The sequence below is a fragment of the Anastrepha obliqua genome, chromosome 1 (genome assembly GCF_027943255.1).
Source record: "Anastrepha obliqua isolate idAnaObli1 chromosome 1, idAnaObli1_1.0, whole genome shotgun sequence".
NCBI classification, from domain to species: Eukaryota; Metazoa; Arthropoda; class Insecta; order Diptera; family Tephritidae; genus Anastrepha; species Anastrepha obliqua.
The window spans coordinates 45,075,100-45,095,420 of record NC_072892.1 but is presented as its reverse complement, the minus strand read 5'-3'; the positions used below and the strand labels follow the sequence as shown (position 1 = coordinate 45,095,420).

General features: G+C 37.9%; 1 long non-coding RNA gene across 3 annotated transcripts in view; it reads left to right on the top strand.

The window, feature by feature from the left end:
• LOC129236239 (uncharacterized) overlaps window positions 1–20,321 on the top strand; it is a 116,624-nt gene that overhangs the window by 31,935 nt on the left and 64,368 nt on the right. For all 3 annotated transcript variants that reach the window (XR_008581645.1, XR_008581644.1, XR_008581643.1), the window contains one exon: window positions 6,819–6,867. This is a non-coding gene — a long non-coding RNA (uncharacterized LOC129236239). The remainder of the gene's footprint in view (window positions 1–6,818; window positions 6,868–20,321) is intronic.

The window sequence follows — 20,321 nt, the reverse complement described above, 5'->3', positions numbered from 1 at the left end:
TCCACCCTTTCGACTTCCCAAATTAAAAAACCATGATCTCCCGCACTCATCGGAAGTTAGGTATCTTGGAGTGATACTTGACTCCAAACTTCATTGGAAGCTACACATTGAAAATCGGGTAAAGAAGGCCAGCATAGCCTTCTACTCTTGCAAATCTATGTTCGGTAAAAAATGGGAACTCAAGCCATAGGTCGCGCTGTGGATGTACAATGCAGTGGTTTTACCAATTTTAAAGTATGGATGCCGAGTTTGGTGGCAAACTCTTCAGAAGGGCTATAATATCACTAAACTGGGGAGGATGCAAAGGACTCCATGCATTGGCATCACGGGAGCATGCAAAACTTGCCCCAGTGCTGCTCTGAATGTCCTTTTGCACCTACTTCCCATCGAATTTTCCGTCATTTCCAGCTCAAAGTGCAATCAAGTTAAAAGAGTTTGGCCTTTGGAGACAATCTCTCAAGGGATATGGTAACATTTTTGGGCAGTTAACATCGTATTTCTCAGAACTTCGAACATATCTCTCTATCCGCATACTAGAGTTAGAGGGTCCTGCTAGGCAGGATTGAATCGAGGGATCAAAGATGGAATCGGGAGTCGGAGCAGGGGTTTTCTCTAATTCAGCCAGTTTATCTATCTCCTTTCAAGAAGAGATCAAATCTCTTGGGTTTGCAGATAACAGGACATAGAACATGTGTTCCAGGACATAGAACATAGGGGGAAATGAAATTGCTTATGAGCTTGCCAGGAAGGGGACTAAAATGGCCTCAGAGACCTCCTATCCGGGCCTTGATAGTTATTAAAGTGGAACTGCACAAATTTTTTCTCAGGAAAGCGCAGAAAAGATAGAGCTCCATTTCTTCATGTGCTATTTCGAAAGCCCTTTCTTGGAGCTTCTTTCTTCGACAGCCTGGGGTAGTGCGCCAACCTAAATACAATCCATCTCCTCCATTATATTAACAGCTCTGGCTGGCTGTAGATATCTGCCTGTTGGAGGTCTCATAATGATATCAAAACGGCGCTTTAGTGCTACTTGAGGAGTGCCAGGTACACTTCAATTATTTCACTTACCTACCTAAGGACTATAAAAAAAAATAATCAATGAAAAGTACCTCGATCAGAATAAGTGAACTGTATGCTTTAAGAATCACTGAAACTGAATCCAAAGCCAGTTTTGTTGCTACATGCTCGGATTTTTCTAACTTAAAGGCTTAAGTCTGTCTGAACCCTGTAACCTCATTAATTGAAAAATTTGAGTCGATTGTCTTGCTATAAGGTATGAAGACACCACGTGCCTCCCGGTTTAACTGAAAATATTGCTGCCGCAAGGGGAAAGATTGAAGAGGACCCAAACTCAGCGTATGTCGATAATGGATTGCAATATTAAGATATACTAAGTTTTTTATTGACGATATGGAGGTTGATGATGTGTAGTTTCAACAAGACGATTGCTGATGGTGCGCAGCTATTTGCTGTGTCAATAATGTAACAACAAAAATTTATTTTAAAGCTTATTGGGAATGTTTTTGGCAGTAAGAGTATTTTGATGCTGAGGTAGCACAGTGATTTCACATACCTAACAGTGTTCCAAAGTTTTTGGACTATCTCAAGTTGAAAAAATGGCACACGTCACTCTTCGACGTGCGTTCCGTATACGAGGCGGTTCAGGCGTGGATCCATTGATTTGCTTGAATTTCTCGGCTTTCATTTAGTTCCTTTCATATTACTGAACTACAATTCGCTACCAACTTGTTTAATGTTTTTTATCGCATGACTATACCCAGTGTGTGCGGTTGAAGAACCTTATTAGGTCGTTGACATCTAATCCAGATAGTTGTTCGAGGCAGTGGTTTGCCAAGGGTTCAAGGGCTGGGCATTCACAGAGGAAATGGAAAATCGTTTCCTTTTTCTCAGGTTGTTTATGGCTGTGACACTGTGTTGTGAGGCATGCCCATTTTGGCTACTTGCCCCCCGACAGACCAAAAGCCAGTTATGACTGCCGTGAGTCTCCAATAGTTCCGTCGTCCCATGTTTATCAATATTGATGTTTGTTTGAGGTTGTAGGTGGGCTATAACGATCAGCTAACTTTGCCTGTTGTCTGATCTCTCTATCTGTGATTTACGATTAGAGGAAGATGTATTCTTGATTGCCCCTAATTAGAGGTTGTTGTAACTCACTCCAGTGCCTGGATTACAGCTTGGCTAAGAATAGCGAGATTGCTTTGAGAATAGAAATCTGCGATTATTAACCTGGTAGATTACCCAATTGGCAGTACTTTCGTCTTGAAAACAATGCAAGTATTGAGAGACGTACAGATTTTTCAATTTTAAGTCTGTGAGAATACCAACACCATCATCCGTTTTAGAGCCATCTCTATAGACTGTAGTGTCGTAGTTGTTTGGTGAGAATCCTCAGATGGAAAATTCCAATTGAACGATACCGTCGAGACGATGTAATCAGACCTTTCCGAGGTGTACTAACGAACGCAATAATGGACTGGCTTATGTAATTTCACCTCCATTTATTGTAATCTTTCATTAAGAATACTTACTGTCAAGTACATAGCTCTTTAGCTCACCCGCTAGATTTATATGGGATTGAGGTCCAATGGTTATGGTGAACAAGGCAAATATTTTGATACGCTTCTCTTAATGCCAAGTTTTTGTTCTCTAGGAATGTGCTTGCGATCATTATACCTATATATATATATATATATATATATATAATTGGCGCGTACACCATTTTTTGGGTGTTCGGCCGAGCTCCTCCTCCTATTTGTGGTGTGCGTCTTGATATTGTTCCACAAGAAGAGGGACCTACAGTTTCAAGCCGACTCCGAACGGCAGAAATTTTTATGAGGAGCTTTTTCATGGCAGAAATACATTCGGAGGTTTGCCATTACCTGCCGAGGGGCGACCGCTATTAGAAACATGTTTTCTCTTAATATTTGTGTTTCAACGACATTCGAACCTACGTTCTCTCTGTGAATTCCGAATGGTAGTCACGCATCAACCCATTCGGCTTGCGATTATTCTCCAGATAGAAAAACGTATTTTAATTAATTAAAAGTCGCAATTCTTAAACTCTCAAAAATGATGTAGTTCAAATTTTTATGTAGTTGGTCGCTGCCATTCGCCAATCAATTCTGTAGAAGTTCTCCACTGAAGTTGAACTCACAGTATCTGCAAGGCGTTGTCAAACATTAAAACTTTAATATTTATTTATTTTTCATTAATGCTTAACAGAATTCAGAACATTAATGTCTAACAAATTCATACAAATTTTGCAATATTTAATATTAAAAGGTGTAGATAGCCACATAAGCGTTGCAGACAAACCCTGACCTTTCTGGCCCCACTCTATGCCACCCATCACAACAAAATTTATGAGTTTTCGCCTGCTCTTATCAATGTTTTCTAGCTTTCGATTATGCAATTTCTATACGTTTTTCTGTGCCCTCTTGTAAAAAATGAGTTTCCTTCCGTTAAAATATGGTTAACGCCTTACGCAATTTTCTTTATTTTCCCTCGTAGTATACATATTCCGCATAGTTTCAGTGAAAAAATATTTATAGTAACTGAATTTTAGGATTACTTATTTATTATTACTTATTTTGGCCTGTATTATCGGCTCCACCTAGCTAAATTTGTCTGCCCAGGTTCCATCTCGTTGAACTATGTAACGTATTCGTCCTGCGTAACGAAATTTTAAAAAAATTTTCAAAGAATACCTCATTTTGGAATGGGCGGCAACGCTGCCACTTACCTTCGGAAAAGGCATTTTTCTGAAAAGGGCTTCAGGATAATGAATAAGTTCGTGCGGTTTTACAACAGATGACGTAACTTGATTATTATTCCATCGATCCACATTTCCAAACATTCATTGGAGAGCTACTGTCGTAAGGCACAAACGTCAGTATAAGTTTTTTATTTGAAGCGTAAACAACAATATTTTTACCACACTTGAAAATGTCGAATTTCGTGCCAAATAATGTGTTTTTGCGGGGAATTCTTCTTCATTATTTTAATATGAAGAAAAAAGCAGCCGAAAGTCATCGTATCTTGGTGGAAGTTTATGGTGAGCATGCTCTAGCTGAGCGAACGTGCCAGAAGTGGTTTGCACGCTTTAAAAGTGGTGATTTTGGCTTGGAAGACGAAGAACGCGAGGGTGCGCCGCCAAAGTTCATGGATACCGAATTGGAGGAATTGCTCGATCAAGATCCGGCTCAAACGCAAGAAGAGGTTGCAAAAACTTTGGGAGTTGATCAATCAACCATTTCCAAACGTTTAAAAGCCATGGGAATGATCCGAAAGGTAGGCCATTGGGTGCCGTATGAATTGAAGCCAAGAGACGTTGAACGCCGTTTTATGGCATGCGAACAACTGCTTCAACGGCACAAAAGAAAGGGTTTTTTGCATCGAATTGTGACTGGCGATGAAAAGTGGGTCCATTACGACAATCCAAAACGTCGGGCAACGTATGGATACCCTGGCCATGCTTCAACATCGACGTCGGCGCAGAATATTCATGGCCTGAAGGTTATGCTGTGTATCTGGTGGGACCAGCTGGGTGTTGTGTATTATGAGCTACTGAAACCGAATGAAACGATTACGGGGGATGTCTACCGACGACAATTGATGCGTTTGAGCCGAGCACTGCGAGAAAAACGGCCGCAATACGCCGATAGACACGACAAAGTTATTTTGCAACATGACAATGCTCGGCCACATGTTGCACAAGTGGTCAAAACATACTTAGAAACGCCCAAATGGGATGTCCTACCCCACCCGCCGTATAGTCCAGACCTTGCGCCATCCGATTACTATCTCTTCCGATCGATGCAACATGGCCTGGCTGACCAGCACTTCCGTAATTACGATGAAGTCAAAAAATGGATCGATTCGTGGATTGCGGCAAAACCGACCGAATTTTTCACAAAGGGAATCCGTGAATTGCCAGAAAGATGGGAAAAAGTAGTAGTAAGCGATGGACAATACTTTGAATATTAAATTTGTAACCATTTTACGTCAATAAAGTTTCAAATTTCGAAAAAAAACCGCACGAACTTATTCATAGTCCTATTAAAAATGTGTATATATAAAGATTATGATGAGATGCTGAAAAGGGAAAGTTATTTTGATGATAATTAGAAAGCAATAACACATAATGACCATTGCCTTCCTTTTCCCTGCGTTGAGTCATATTTCGTCCCATTATTTCTTACGCTGCTTTTACATCCCAAAAATTGATAGAATGAGATACTTCCCAGAATGACCAAATCCGATAGCAAATTTCAATGAAAGCACGTGAAAAATTAATAGTTTTATATATTTTTCACAGTAGGTTAAGCAACATGTTTGAAAATGTCCTGCATATCAAAGTTCGAGTATAATTTGAATTAAAAAAAGAAATTCGAACTGCAAGGACCCTGCATTTCGTGCAGTGTAGCTCTTGTTTTCCCTGCAGGCATATTACTTCGCGCTACATATATTAAAAATGCTAATTTTTTTCGGTAAATTTTCAAATTCTCCAGCTATCTAAATTTAAAAAACAATTTTATTTTTTGTTAAAAACTCCAACAGGCGCTGCAGAAATTTATGGCATTCCTTAGCAACACATAATTGGCTGAAAATAATTTATTTGGAATTTATCTGCCTGTATGTGTATATGTAGCATATACACGTGTTTGCAAAAGAACAATTTATACAGGGCAGCTGGCGATTTTAGTAAAATGTGTACTGGCTAAAATTTTTTCCTTTGTGCAAAAATAATAAATAAATTACCACATTTTAATTTAGAGAGTACAAAAGACTAATAAAGTGAAAGCTTTTTTGCAGCTAATGTAGTTAATGTAGTGATGGCAGGCAGGGTGGAGAACCGTTTAGGGAATGGAAGGAATTTAATGTCGAAAAAAAAAAGAAATATGTATTAGGGTCACAACTTTGCTTCCGCTGTTCTACGATAGATGCTTCAACACAGCAGTAAAATATAAAAAAGTATGCTCCGACATCTTGGCGGCTGCCGTAGCCGAATGGGTTGGTGCGTGATTACCATTCGGAATTCACAGAAAGAACGTTGGTTCGAATCTCGGTGAAACACCAAAATTAAGAAAAACATATTTCTAATAGCGGTCGCTCCTCGGCAGGTAATGGCAAACCTCCGAGTGTATTTGTGCCATGAAAAAGCTCCTCATAAAAAATATCTGCCGTTCGGAGTCGGCCTGAAACTGTAGGTCCCTCCATTTGTGGAACAACATCAAGAAGCACACCACAAATAGGAGGAGGAGCTCGGCCACACACCCGAAAAGGGTGTACGCGCCAATTATATATATATATATATATGCTCGGACATCTGTGAATATAACCACAACACCACAATGGGTAATTTGTGTTTCTTCATAAATTTATTCTTGATAAAATGCGGCCGTTTTCTAGTAAAAAAAAAATGCTCGACGTTTGAGGAATCTGCGATTTGCAGCTCTGATTTTTGGCATCCATTTCAAAAACCAAGCGCTTCAGTTAAAGAACTAAGCTTAATTTAAAGAACGTAATTTAACTTAAAAAAACTTAAAAGTTAGAACTTAAATAATTTTATGCACAATTTAGAGCTAGAGCTTAAAATTGTGATAACAGAATGTTATCAGAGAGATTGGAAAAAGTTGTGGCTAACAGTAGATAATACATTCACCTGCAGGCTCATTTCAGAATATTTATTTTTTTATTTATTTTTTAGTATAAAAACGATGGAAATTCATTTGTATACCTGACAAAAATTAAAAAAAATTACATATAATGAACTTTTATTTTTTTATAATTTTCAGAGAACTTATATGGACTTATGAGTGGTGGCCTAGATATCGATTTATAGAGGTAAGTACGCATGTGGATTCTTTTATGTTGATTTATTGTTCATTTTTCCTATACAACCTATGAGTGCTGCATTATTTTGATCTATGCTTGGGTGAAGATATACAAGGGATGTGTGAAAATTTCGTGCAAAAATAAAAGATACTTCATTGTTTGGAGTAAACTTTTTTTATTTTTCGACATTGTTTAGGCTTATACATTTCCTCCAATGCAATTCTAGTTTGTTGATCACTCCCCAATAATAGGTTTTGTCCTAGTATGAAAAATAGTTTTTCGTTTCTGCAATTACCTCCTCGTTTGATTAAAATATTTTTCTCGCACTCAGACACAATTAAGTCTATTCTACTACACTCGGATTCCCTTTTAATTTTCTTTAAATCTATCTGACTTCCGAAGAAATCTGAGTAAATCTTAATGATCTACAGCTAATGTCTGCTTAATGACAGGAGGATTTGCAACAGTCGGTTCGACATGACAGGTAACATCAGTTTAGTCCCTCTGCAGCCTCTCTCAGCCTCTCTCAGCCTGCCAAGCTCGGTTGTGGGTTGTAGTAACCCCTTTGGTAACCGTGGCTTTGATGGCTGCAGAAGGGAGTGGCAGAACGGGCTCCGGGCCAGCCGTTTCTTCAAATTGGGGAACAAATATTAGTCCGAGGGAGCCACGTCTGGAGAATAGTGGGGATATGAAACGAGTTGGAACCCTATTTCCATTAATTTTGCAAGCATAAAAAAAGATAATGTTATCGAAGTGTATTATACTTTACGAAGAATACATCCCCAAGCCTATTACAAAGGCACCTCATATTGACAAGTTTTGACTATTTGCTTAATTATTTTTTTCCTTAAATGTAATTCAGTCCATAACAAAGACCACAATAATTGAAGTTTCAAATCTTGTGTAAGATTTATTAAAATTCAAATTCCACAATATTTTAACATTTTGTAGCTCTTGAGAAAGGATTCTAGCTCACTTAATTTTTGGTTTTGACGTGATAACGTCTTATAATTCGATTTAACAGGCTGCACGCATGAAAAAATGTGTCGTTACCTTGCTCATTTAGCGTTACCTTGCTCATTTGTCGTTACCTTGCTCATTGCCGTTACCTTGAATGAACTGCAAGCGAAAGCGCGGAACGAACGACAAAGCAAACAAAGCAAACGAAAAGCAACGTTCGACATCTAGCTCTCTTCTATTTAAGTGAGCGTATATATGTATGTGTATGTGCATATGTACATATATAAATTCACGTATTTGTATTTGCATATGCCTTCTTATTGATTATTATTAATTTGATTTACTTGAAGAATTTAAAATAAAACCAAGTTTGTTAATAATACCTGTTGTTTTAATGTTATTATTATTAATTTTTTTATTATATATGAAGGAAAAAATGTATGGTAATATTTACCACATACCTTATAAGATATGTTGTATACTAATATATGTATATAAACATGCATATACATATACAATTTCGCGAAATTTTCAAAAAGAACAAATCTATGGACATATCAAATATACGAATCTATTCCGTACGCAAACAAATGTAAGCTAATGTGCTTGTACTGCAAGAGAGAGCGCGGAACGAACGACAAAGAGCACAATCGGGCCCCCGCGTTCGGCAACGTTCGACATCTGGCTCTGTCCTACTTGAGTGAGCATATATATGTATGTATATGTATGTATATGCGCATTTGTATATAAATTCACATACTTGTATTTGCATATGCCTTCTTCCTGTGTGCATGGTAATGAACCATTTCTCTGTTGAGAATAGGACGACGATAGAAAAAGTAGGAAATGAAAGGGAGTGTTTCGAGTGTAAAGTGTCTTGAAAAAGTCAAATCGATGATGGTGCCTCTTAGTGTTGTTGACTTATTAACGTCTGATGCACAATCGAAATTGAAGATATCTTTCATGAATTCGATAAATGTTTCGTCATTTTTCACGTTTGTGTAAATGTAACTTGACCTATTCCATTGCAATTCCATTTACCTCTTCCTCTATATCCATACAAAATATCTATCAAACAAATAAAATTAAAATTTTGTTTTGAAAATTGCAACGATTCCATCAATATTTTCTTATGACGTTGTCACGTTAAACTATCGTCAGTAAACCGACTTTACAGACAACCTCTTTTTAACGATGATTGGCTACTTTTAAATATCATATCGTAAAAACCGGTTGTAGGAGGACCATGGAAATAATTGTATTGACATTTAGAGATTTTCTTGAATAAAAAAAATTTGTTTATTTCAGTTATGTTTATGTTACTTTTCTAATTCTCAAATCGTCAAGAAAACAACGAGTTCGATGATGTCACTTTACAATTTTTCGTGAAGTGCTGAAGCATCATATACGAAATAATTAATAAAAAACATCTTGGTACAATAGTCTATTTGTCAGGTCTTACAAGAATTAACAACTCATTTTTAAACTCTTTTGTAACTTTGAAAGCTGTATTGTTGTAAATAAATAAGTTAATAGTTTTAGAAGAGGCGTATCAGGACAGTATCAGTTTGTTTTTGTTAATTTCTTTGCTCATTGTACATGCCAGTTAAGTTTTTTTTGTGTGTTTGTTAAGGCAAGTGAAAGTTTTTGCCTCGTCGCACTCAAAGTCGCATTTTTGAAACTGAGAATTCTTGGGAAGCTCTATCAGAGCTCTGCCGGCATTGAAAATACTCTGAAGATTTAAAATAAGCTGGCCTTATGGGATAAATAGCCCTGCCATACCTCATCTATGTGTATTTAAAAATAAAAAAGTATAACTACATTTATGTATTTGCGAATTCTAATATAAGAACGAAATTGCGCTCTCTAACAAAAAATATCGTCGCTTATGCCCGCTCAAATTTTTCATTTTCGATTTTTTGTCGCATTAACACATTAACATGCACTTCTCAACATATTTGCGATCTCCAGCGCAGCTTTGCTGTAACAGACGCAGCCGCAATCGCTGCGAACGTCATCGTCAACATTGATTTTGTTATCTACGAGCATTCACTAGAGTTCTGCTGTAGTCTGGTTCTGCTCTGCTCTCGCCTCTTCGCTGCTCGAATTAAATTTTGTCACCTAATTTTTGTAACAGTTAATTTTTTTGTTTGTTTACTTTAGGATATAAAAGGCAAGACTATATAGTCAGAGGAGGTCATTCCGATATTTTTATGAAATATATATGTAAGTACATATTAAGAACATACCATGTATTACATATGTTTCAATTCGGTGCCCTTAATTATTTTTAAAGAAAAGGTTCCCCAAATCACCATTCATTTTTGTCTCGTTTTTCTATTGTTCATAAGCCCATTATATTTTACATCACGTTTAACTAAGTAAAGAAATCACGAGCCCATGAAAAATGTGCAATAAATAACAAAACTAGAATTATTATTTATTGGTGTGTTGTGTAATATGAGTGCCTTTTTTTGCAAATATTTACATACTTTTAATTGATTGACTAGCATAACATTTAACGTCATTTCAATTACCTAAGCTGTCGAGTCTATAATTTGTAAGCCCCGTTTTTTTGTGAGCCAGTTTTATTTATAACAACAACACAAAACTATTTAATTAATGTAATTGTGAGTGAAACTTTCCTGAAGCCTTGCGTGTTCAGAAGTTCTCAGAAAACTTAGAGTTTTGGCATTGAAATGAAAATAGGAATCATAAATGCATACATACTCACACACATGCAAGTGCATATAAATATGTGTATGTTCGAATTTAAATTTAAAACTGAGCTTTAACTTATTTTTTTTTTGCACGCTTGAGTATGTGCTATGCTGAATAAATGTAGCTGTAACTTTACATGCCAAACGTAGATACGAGTATACCTGGCAGTGCAGTAAATGTGCAGAAGACAGAATGGTGACATAAATGACTAGTTCGAAACTAGTGCTGTTATAGACTATTTTCTAGAGCACGGCTAGTGAATAATTCATTGATGAAAGACCAGCATAGCCATTCGTTTTCGAATGAGAAAGCACCCCAAACATACGTGAGCCAAGCGCTACAAAACGGAATCAACGACATTATTCCTTTCGTCACCAATTGGAATTTCGTCTACTGGAAGACTGACTATTTTCAAATAAAATACTATAACATTTCCGATTAAGGAATTAAGGAAATGGGTTTTCGGGAGTCCTCGTGGGAAAAAGGATTGTGCCACTAGGGTTTTTATCTGGTAAATTTTCTCCACATGCGAATGCTTGACATTTTCTTTATATGGAAAAAATACTCAAATCCGTCAACGAAAAAATTTCACAAAATCGCAATTATGGGATCACTTGAAACTTGAATTTTATTAAAAAAAAAAAATTAATGGGCTGTAAGATAACGTACTCGACATTTTTCTAAAAATTCTGATTAAAATGTGTGAAATATTGTTGAAAATTTATTGAATTTTTTTTAACTTGCACATAGTTTAAAACTCGGCTCTGAAACTTAATTAATAAACTTGTCAATAAGTCCTTGTATTATTATTATTCGCAGTGTATGAGGCCATGAATAAAAGCAGCTAAAGCAAATTACAGCGTTTCTTATTGTTATCGACACATTTTGCGCAAATATTTTCCCTAACTTGATCTAATTTTTACACAAAGACCACTTCAACTCTTTGCAAATGTTTTGTGCTTTCAGTTGAAACTCTGCTTAAGCTCAAGGAGGAAATCGTGTTTTAATGGTACCTTCTACAGCAAGATGCATTGCTGAGCTAAAGCGCTTTCATTTCATTGAAAGAGGAAAAAAGCTCAGCTGTTAAATTTTCATTTAGATAATTTGTAACTCTCAGGGTATTTAATATGATGTTGGTAGATATGCGTACCATTCGGTATCGAAAAGCAACTAATAGCAATAAAAAGCTACTAATACCAACTCTCATCCCATGATTGCACTACCCATTGCGAAAGAGGAGCTCGCGTTGCCTCTTGAGACCACTATTTTTTCAGAAAAGACCCTTCATAAGTAAAAAGTCATCACCTCTTCACCTGCTCTCTCTCTCTCTTCCTCTCTTTATCTGAGTCCATATAAAACTCACCTTTCCTATGTAGAAATGCACTTCTAGGTGACAATAATAGCGACCGCTATTACTTCCGCCATCGAATGCTTCGCACCTGCAGTGGCCGCCGAACAAAAGATCTGCTAATGATAATAATTCACAAGCCCACTCGGCTGTGATGACTGCCTCTATGAATCAAATAATCTTTTTCAAAATTAGATTAAATAAATAGCCTGATACCTGCGCACTCTATCTAATATCTTGTTGGTCTTTAGATCTTTTAGATTTTTTTGCAGCAAGTGCAGTGGCTCCTTATCATAAGCATTGTTGGGGGTCAAAGTTTAGACTTAAAGGTGTAAGGATCACTGCCTTCCCTGCTGTAGTAGGTGGTTTAATATTTCAAATGGTGGTTCGGTAGTGAAGCATCTTAAGTAGTTAAAATGAAACCTCCTAAGGCCATCCTTCGACGCTGGTGGTTTTACCGTGGCAAATCATCTTAATTGTCGAACTGAGAATTCTCCAAATGAGCTCTCATATTTAACGAACTAAAAGAAAACTTGATTTGCACGACAACCATAGTGGGGAGGAATAAACCCAGTAGTTTTTATGTTACTCGCGTGATTGAAGGATATTTAGGGTAGGCCATCCAACATTTGAAACTTTAATATGAATTGTTTGTAATGTGTTAAATAAAATACATTTTTAATAAGGTCGAAGGGTAGGTTAAAATCTACAAATGAAGTACTGGATCGATTCTTGGATGGAGCCTTTAAATACTAAGAAAATGATGTTCTGAACACGGTAGAAGAGAAGTACCTTCTGTGCAATTTTTGCATCACTATGTACATGTAGATAGCTGCGTTAGTATTTGAGTCGTGGGTAAGATACTCGGAGAGATACTAAGGCGATACGCCTACCAAAGGTGGGGTGTCATCTCATATGCAAAAAATAAAAAAAAGATGATTGCTTGGAAGTCTGACTAGTATGCAGTATGTAAGTGTTATAATGGACGAAATTATAAGATCATGCAGTCATGAGATCTTAGGGTTTAAAATTTACTTGAAGAGCCGATGGATTATCGTGTTTCAGGCTTGTGAACATCGAATATAACGATTCCAGTTAGAACAATATGAAGACGCACGCCACAAATAGGAGGAGGACCTGATAAACACCTAACAGAAGTGTTCGCCCCAATTGTTTTTAAACGAATGTATGGTTCTAGTTGATTTAGGTGTGTGTCTTGCGGTTAAAGCCAAACACTGACATCCTAGGCTTTGATTCGGTCTCTTATTCGGATTAAGCGACGCAAAAACATACGGTGTACGCAGCAAACCTGCTAGACAGAACAATTTTTGTCTTGTCTTTCAATTAGCTATATACACCTTAGGATAGATTAAGTGAAGTGGCTGTCCTTCGACGCACCTAGGCCAGTTAGACGCCCCTTGCAATACCACCAGAACTATTCTATCCTTACTAAACTTGGTCCTCTCTAAATGACTTGGAGCATTTAAAAAACTGGCGGTACTAGCGTTTAGGATTCACATCATCCGGAATGTTATCCAGAAAACTTAGGTCGACCAATCTCAATCATCCTTCTGTGTTACACAGAGCCATACAACCGTGTAGAAGGTGTTCGACTGTCTCTTCATCTTCTATATGTCTTCCTATTAGACATTGCCCAGATGGGATACCTACGACGATACTGAACAAGTATTTTTAATAATTTGTAGCACTATTTTTCTGTCTTGTCTGCGAAAACACTCATATGATAGCAGCGATTTGAGAGTTGCCTAACTATCGGAGTAAATGGAGATTTCTCTAACTCTGACCACGCTTTTATTTAGGACTAAAAGGTTTTCTGAGATTGCCAAGATGTCGGATTGGAATTCGCTGCAGCGATCGAGCAAGTGAAACGATATATTGGTGCCTATAGTTTCGGAGTGTACACCCACTTCCACTTGATTATTGAGTCTTTAACCATCTGACCCCGTTTTCATTATTTATTAAACTATTTTCCCAGTCCTCTCTGGATAGAAAATGGATTGTATATGGCCTGTCTAGGTATGCATTCACCAAGTCACAAAAGTCAGTGGTGTTAGGAATACTAGAAAATATCCCAACTATGCTTGAGTACCGATGATTCCCTCAATGTGTGAGCCGCATTGGCGGCTAGTTGTCTACAATACAGGTCAATTTAGAAATAAATGCAGCATAACATTTAGAGCCAAAGTTGGCGTTGTTTTCAGCGTCCCAGTAATACTGAGGCCAGCCGCCCTTTGAATACTATCTCGGCCTCTTGAATGACGTTTTCTTATCGATTGGTCTGACAATAGCTGTATATGGCCTGTGAACTATTTTAGGGTTACACCCCATTTTAAGCCTACAGCTTTTTACATGAGTAGAACACCGTAGCAGCTTTCATTACTCTGTCCTCAACATTCAGCTTTCCATGTAAGTTTGTTGGCAAGGAAGCTTGCATTGTCATCGACCAGCAGAACAGTTCCGTTGAGTGTCGGAAGCCGAAAGTTGGAAATTTTATATTCCCTTGAGAATAACAATAGTTCCGTCTTGGCCACATTGAGGCTTACGCCACACGTTTTGGCCGGGTATGTATATATTTTAAGGTTCTTTGCATTCGACTATAGAGACTGTCTGGAAACTTTTCCTTTCATAGTATAGCTAAGGACACAAATTGAATTCTCCTCTAGGTCTAACAACAACTTATTACCGTTATATTCCACAGAAGAGAGGAACGTAGACCGTCTTGAGGAGTACCTCTCCTGACTAATCTTTGCATAACCGAAGAGCCTAACATCGAATTCACGAGCCAGCAGTCTACAGGCCTTGCATCACTCTTTTTTTAATTAGGGAGTGCACACATAAATTCTATTTGAGACGTATCTTGTTTTAATCATCTCTTCTATGCGCAAGGGTTGAAGTGTGGATTTTACCAACTCTTTCCAATATATTTGATTTACTTGACAAGCATACCAACAATTTCGCAGCTTTATTACTCTTCAGCTGGACCAATTTTATTCGCGTATGGTCATATCTATAACTGTAAGATATTAGTTCTGCCATCCTGTCTAATTGTTGGTGCACCATTTTCATATTCTCTCAAATTGCATGCTAGGGTCCATGTCATGAATCTGAACTCGAATCTGAATTTGCAGAAGGTCACCTGCTCGGTACCAGTGAATTTGCCTACAGGGAAATATCACGTGTGCAATTGTGTGCATCTCTATGGGAGAGTATGCACATAAATATGTATGTGTACGTTTGCGTTGTGTATGCATTGGATATGGAGGAAAATGCGCTTAGTCTATTTGCTTTGTCATGCGATACGAACGAAGGTGTTGAATGTGACGAATGAATGATGCCTTGCAGATGTCTTACTGTTTCGTATTGTTCTGAATGCTTGCAAGTCTCCATGTAGCTACATACATAATCTCACACGTCTATACATATATAATATTATAATCGTGCATCTGTGCATGTGGGAGTATCAAATTTATAGCGTGGTTCTTGTCATATGCAGACATATGTGTATGTGTGAATGTGTGTATGCACAGTCATTGTTAGAACCTTGCATCCGCATACGAAAAGGACCAAGTCAAGCAGCTACAACCAGCTCAACGACTGAGATGTCACCAACCGAGCGTGTGAATTCCTTGAATTAAAATTGATATGTTTGTATGCTTAGCTATAGCCATTTGCCTGTACGCGCACACATCTATGTATACACCATTACAAGTGAGTTTGTAAGTGCGCATCATCAATGCTTAGTGTTTATCAAATAATAACAAACTTTTGCACATTTCCTGATTCACTCTGAGTTGACGTTTCTTTTGTCATTGCTGAGTCGACTAACAACTTAACGCTTGAGAAGTGGGGAGAATAGAAAATTTTCTTAGCAGTGAATGAATGAAAAGAAAATTAGAAAAAAGCTACTTTTAAAAGTTTGTTTCCTTATAAAAGCTTAAACAAAAAGCAAGTGCTATACGAGGGTTGCTGCTTATGTTTCGAGATTGAAATGAAAATGGAAATTCAATCGAATACGACCTTATTATCTTTTAAAAAATTATTCGTGAATATCAGCACAACTTTACATACATTTGAAGAAATGCTCGTGGCACTTGACTTGAGCGATTGGTAAATAATGCAGTTTTATTGCGACGGCTGCCGAATGGGTTGGAGCGGATTTCAGAGAGAGAAGGTCGGTTCGAGTCTCGGTGAAACATCAAAATGAAGAAAAACGTTTTTTTCTAATAGCGGTCGCTCCTCGGCAGGCAATGGCAAACCTTGGAGTGTATTTCTGTCATGAAAAATGTTCTCATAAAAAAATATCTGCCGTTCGGAGCCGGTTTAAGATTGTAGGTCCCTCCATTTGTGGAACAGCATCAAGACGCACACCACAAATAGGAGGAGGAGCTCGGCCAAACCCCCAAAAAGGGAGTACGTGCCGACATATGTATGTATGAAAGTATAACTAATACGGAAACAAGCCCAATCTCGTTGTCTGCCACATGACGATATTGTGATATTGGCATCGATATTTAGCATTACTTTTGAAAAACCTTGAAGAAAAGCCTTTGGTAAGCTCTCATACAAAGTTTTAATTTCCTTTCATTCTCCAGACATTTTTGGCGCCCAGGTATTATCATCATTGCTTCATTGAATCCTTAGCGGGATACAGAGCACCAACAACATCTACGCGCTATCTGGTACGATCACTGAATAACGCCTTCACTTGCTTCCAGTTTAACCCGAGTTGAGCCGTCTCGCGATCCACCATTATTTTTCAGGTCTCCCTTGGCCTGCCAGGCGCTCTTCCACATGCTATGGGTGGGTTCCATTCCATTGTCTTCTTCGTTATGCTACCGTCTTCCTTGCGTAACGTGTGACCAATTCACTTCCATTTCGGTCTTCTAATCCAAATGTCTAGCAGCTCCGTGTTTGCTTTTTCGAGCAACTCCTTGTTTGGTATTATTTTTGGCCAGAAAATTCGGAATATAATCCTTAGGCAACGGTTGACAAAAACTGGTAAGCGACTGATTCTAGCGCTGATTTTTTAGGTACAGCAGCACCAACAGTGCATTCGACTTGAAGAGCCTAACCTTTAAACTAGAACTCAGTTTGTTGATTCGCCATATGGAGCATAACATCCCGAATGCCCCTCTGGCTTTTTCGATTCGGGAGCGTATGTCTACATCTGTGCCACCTCCCGAGGCAACTTTGCTGACGAGGTAAATAAATTTCTTTCGATAGTATAAGCTGCAATCTTCCCATTTGGTATGAAAAGTATCAGCCATCAAAGTCTACTAAAAATCCAGTCTCAAAGTGCGAGCGCGTATAAATTCGAGGAAATATAATATTTAGAGAAGGGTAGCGGCTAAAGTTCGTGCTCCTTTAGTAACAGCCGAAAATTATTTCCGTGGTTGTCTATCCAAGTGCAGGGAGCCTACGCGAGGGTTGACGTGAGTCCTTACGGGAGCTTGTGTTCACAGCCTGAATCAGACACTAGTCAGGAGTTGTCTCAACTGAGCCTGTACCACCAACTTTATGATGACGTAGCATCAAACGTACTTGAAGATCTGCAAGGCCTTTAGAGAGACGGAGGCGATTGTAGTATTAACCTATCAGCCATTTCGGTGGGCTGTCATCCTCCTATACTGAGGGGGTAGAATAGTACATTCACCAGCCCTTAGACTGTTTATTCCGAAATTTTTTTCCAGTACACCATAATCAGGATCTTACTGGCCTCGATCTCGATGAGCTTTGCAGCCTTGCCGCTGGAGGTTATCAGTGTAAAAAAGGCCTCTTACGACAGGCATGCCTTTTCGCGGATGTGTTCTTTTCACCGATCCGCTGGATGAAATCAGTATCCGGGTGCAAAATTAATGACCCTATCGGAAGTTTCGTAATTTTTTCTCTTTGGGCGACCAAAAACGCCTTGAATGCAGTTTTGTTAGAAAGTTATCATTTCCAAATCTAATTAGAAGTCTAAGCAGATAAATTCTTCACAAAAATTTTTATATTCTAAGCCATCTGAGCATATCGGGGCAACATGGTTTGCTGATCTTTTCTTCTTGTTCATGCACAATCACGTAAGAAGTAAATTTGTTATATCTGTTGATTTCTAAAGCCTTCGCATGCAATTTATATGTTTTTTTTAAGAGCAGGAAGCAACGAGAGCCTAACCTCGTCAGTGTGGAACTTTAACATGACCTCAACCTCCACCCGTCAAAGTACCAATTCCCCTAGTACTACCGTCAACTATTTCGTCGGGGGGCGATTTGAGCATTACACTCAACGTCAGTTATTGTCCTGAAGGTGCATGTACCTGTTACCACCCACTGTAAAATAATTTCAGACGAGAGTCACCCCCGGATCTCAATCTATAACACAGAAAAGTTAATTTCTAAGAGTGGTATCGTCAGCATAACCGCATTTCCACCTCTGAGTAGGTTTGCTGATTAATGCACTTACTTGGCGTTCGCGCATCCGCCTTGCGCTCGCTGTACCGAAGTTGCCGCATTACTTCGGCAGCCATGTGTTGTACTTTGTTCCATGTATCCTGACTCATCAACATCTGAGACACTAGGTTCTCGGGCGTGCGCTGCTGTCGAGGCTACCTTCCAGTTTAGCCATTAGACGGAGGCATACGAAAAGTCCGTGTTCCGAATCTTCAGCTGCTGGCATGCACTGCTCGCGGTATGGGGTCTCTTCGTGGTTAATTTAAGCTTTAAAACAGCCATGACCACTTAAGATTTTGGTGAGGTAGTAGTCTACTTCTCCGTGCTTTTTCTGGAGCCAAGCTTCAACTTTCGGGAAGAGGCAATTTATATCTGGCGCCATTTGTGTGCCAATATTTGGCGGGAATTTGGCCATGAATTTTTAAACGGCGTGCATTTTTACTTCTACAAGAGCAATAGACATATCTGGGTTGATACCAATAATGCTGTAAAACTGGTCTTCCAGGCGTTCTTATACTGTTATCTGGGAGTTTTTCTGTTAATTTTTCTCATTAACTCAAGTAGCGAATGCAAGTAGAGATTTTGAGGGTTCAATCATATTTTAAAAATCCGCTTGAAGTTCCGCTTTTGAGTTCACCTCTGCCCTTGTCGTTTCGTTTTTTCAAACTCAAGCAATAAGTAAAAAAAAACAAAATTGGGCTACTTTCATTTGGCCACTGAAATTTATGTAACTAAGCTACTTGTAGCTAAATTCATTCACTGTGTAACTAATTCATTTACTATCAAATTATACGCGCTAGATTGTATTTCAAGAAGGTTTTTAGAGAAAACAGAAAAAGGTGCATGTTCGACAGCCTTTCATGTGGAAAAAATGCTCAACAAAAACCAAACCAAATTAAATAAAAAAAAAAACAAAACAAGACAATTTTTGAGCGACTTCCGACTGACATATTGTTTGTTATATTAAAATTGCATGGCCTATACAACTGCATACTCAGAAGTTTTCAAAAATTGTTGTTTAAAAAGTTAAAAATTTGATGCTAGTTTTTTAATTAATTTTAATTTGTTACATTTTTGTTAATTTGTGCCTAGTTCGGAATCTTGATTAATATGGTTTTTCTTATACGCATGGCTAGTTTTTATAAAACATTTACGAAAAAAAATTTACATAAAAATATTGCGAATACTGTAAAAAAGTAAAATGGCTTAAGGGGCCAGATACCTATAAAATCTCGAAAAAAATTTCTTTTTCATAAAATGTTAATATAGTCCTTTAAGAATATGTCAAAACGTTTTTAGAACGTAGTTTTAAGTACTTCTTATATTATAGATCGTCAACCGTGTCGACTCTATTCTTTGCGTTCGAGCGCTGGGAGAGGAATTTTTATGTATTATGTTTTTTCTAATAGGCGTATACGATAACTCAAAAAGTTATTGACCGATCTCCCTGAAATTTTGCACACATCTTTTTTATGATATTACTTTCTATGTGAATAGAACTTTTCGAACACTTTTCAAAAAAATAATTTTTTCGAAGCAAAAATAGTAGGAACATTTGCCCCAAAATAATTTTTTTAAGCTTTTATTCCGTTAAGTTTTTTTTCCATTTTTGTTTAATTCATATAGAAATTATGACATTAATAAACAAAAAAATTGTGTGTGTTTTGAGGGTGTGAATAAGGTAAATGTCAAAATAGCATAAACAAAAACGAATCCTTATATTTGTATGCCAAGGTGTTTGGCCGAGCTCCACCTCCTATTTGTGGTGTGCGTCTTGATGTATTCTACAAATAGAAGGACCTACAGTTTTAAGCCTACTCCGAACGGCAGATATTTTTTATGAGGAGCTTTTTCATAGCAGAAGTACACTCGAAGGTTTGCCACTGCCTGTTTTCTTAGTTTTGGTGTATCACGGAGATTCGAACCTACGTCCACCGATTGGTAGTCACGCACTAACGCATTTGGCCACGGTGGCCGCATGA